The sequence below is a fragment of the Benincasa hispida genome, chromosome 10, assembly GCF_009727055.1.
Source record: "Benincasa hispida cultivar B227 chromosome 10, ASM972705v1, whole genome shotgun sequence".
NCBI classification, from domain to species: domain Eukaryota; kingdom Viridiplantae; phylum Streptophyta; class Magnoliopsida; order Cucurbitales; family Cucurbitaceae; genus Benincasa; species Benincasa hispida.
The window spans coordinates 52,013,041-52,014,961 of NC_052358.1; positions in this window are offsets into that span (position 1 = coordinate 52,013,041).

Below are 1,921 nucleotides of genomic sequence, written 5' to 3' on the forward strand. Positions count from 1 at the left end.
AAAATCACAATGAGTTGCATGTCTACAAGAAGTGTTTTAAGTGTGCGTGGGGATCCTTTCCACGAGTCTTACCAAACTGCCATGCAATTTGCAACACTGTAACATTATAGATTACATTTCAAATCTATTCCCATCAAGAGTTAGATATATGATCCTAGGCGCAAAGTCATATAAAATGGGTGAAGCATATTCACGCATCGACCATGTGCTATTGTTCGCCATTAGAATAAGATTATTAGCAGCATTTGCTAAGTATTGAGCCAAGTCCTGGTTGTTCTGATTGTCAGCCATTTGTCTTTGCCTTTTCCTCTGTCTTTTGTTAGCTCTGATTCTTTGACGGAAGGTCATTTTAATCTCCAGGTTATATTTGGGCTCAAAAGTGTCTTTTGTGCTCATAAAACATTTATAAGGTTAGGCCCAGCTTGTAATACTCCAATAAAAGTCCTACAAGAAAAATTCAATAAATCAAATCAAGATTAGCTACGTTTCCTAAATCCCTAGTAATGACCCCAAAAACTTGTTGAGGAGAATATGTTTCCACTTAATCCTGATGCTTAAATTTTGTTGTGAATAAAAAAAAGTTCAATGTTCGTGCACTAATTTATCGTGGTTGGGTATAAGTTTTCTTGAGATGGACCCAAGTATAGATCTAACTCAAGTTTCCTGGTAAGTCTAAAGTCGAACGTATGGGATTTAGTAGTAACTAATGTGAGATGGTCAAATAAACTTCTCGCAATAGTTTTCTAACTAAAAGGAGATGAAGTGTAACTACATTAACTTAGACATACGTGCAAGGAATAAGAGACTGAAGTGGGTGAATGCGTTGATGGAATGATGTATGCGTTGTAGTGATGAGCGTTGATTCCTCATTTTCAACTAGCAAGCCTTTGTGAAATAAGTGGATTAGGACAGGGTTGGGATGAACATCAGCTAACTCCTATACATGTGTGATGCGTTCATGTTATTTTATTACTTAGTTTATTTTCAGCATCTCTCGATGTTGTAGCTACATATGTCTTATCTCTAAGATGCATGCATACTAGTAACATTTCCAAGTACACAACATGGTTAACTCTATCTCTAAAGCTACCAGTTGCCCTTACTAAATGATTTCCACAGTCGCTTACTTTCTCAAGCAATAAACTATTTCTACTTAAATTAGGGGATCAGTTGAATTCAAGCAACAAAATTTAAACACACATTAAGCAAGCTAAACATCGTACACATGCACTTAACAAATTAGCCTTTATTTCATCCCAACCCACAATGGATTTAGTTACTCATAGTTGATGAACGCATGAAAAAGGATGAAGAGATGAATGAATTCATGATTGAATTAATAGATGAAGTTTTCTTTATAGAATCCCAGTTCAATCTAGTTAACAAATGGAGAAAGATAAAATGTGTTGAATGAGGAAGAGTCAAGCCACAGGACTCAATATCTTGCTTCTTTTGGCTTGTTTTGATGCTTGATGTTGGGGATTGAGATGGGGATGTACTAGAGGTCTTCTCTCTCGAGTTATCTCTAGTGACACCTTCTTAATCAATAGTGGCAATGGTGATCTTCAGTCTCCTTTTTTCTTGCAGACGACTGAGGGATTAAGTATGTACAAAATCTCTAAGTGTGTATAAATGAGGTTGTCTAACACTTTTGTTAGTCAGCAACTTCTCCTTATATAAGCACTTGGTTGGCAACTTGTGACATGACAGAATTAAATTCCATACCCTGCTTCAGCCATCTCTGCTCTGATTGGTTCAGACGCCGCTTGTCACATCCATCATACTTGTAACTTGTGATTTGACAGCTAGTGCACGAGCGAAATGTATCTACCCCACGTTAGAGTGTGTTCGACGCATAACCCATACGTTTGCTTTTCTACAACATTTGGTGAATTTTCTTTAATTCATGCATTTCAAGATG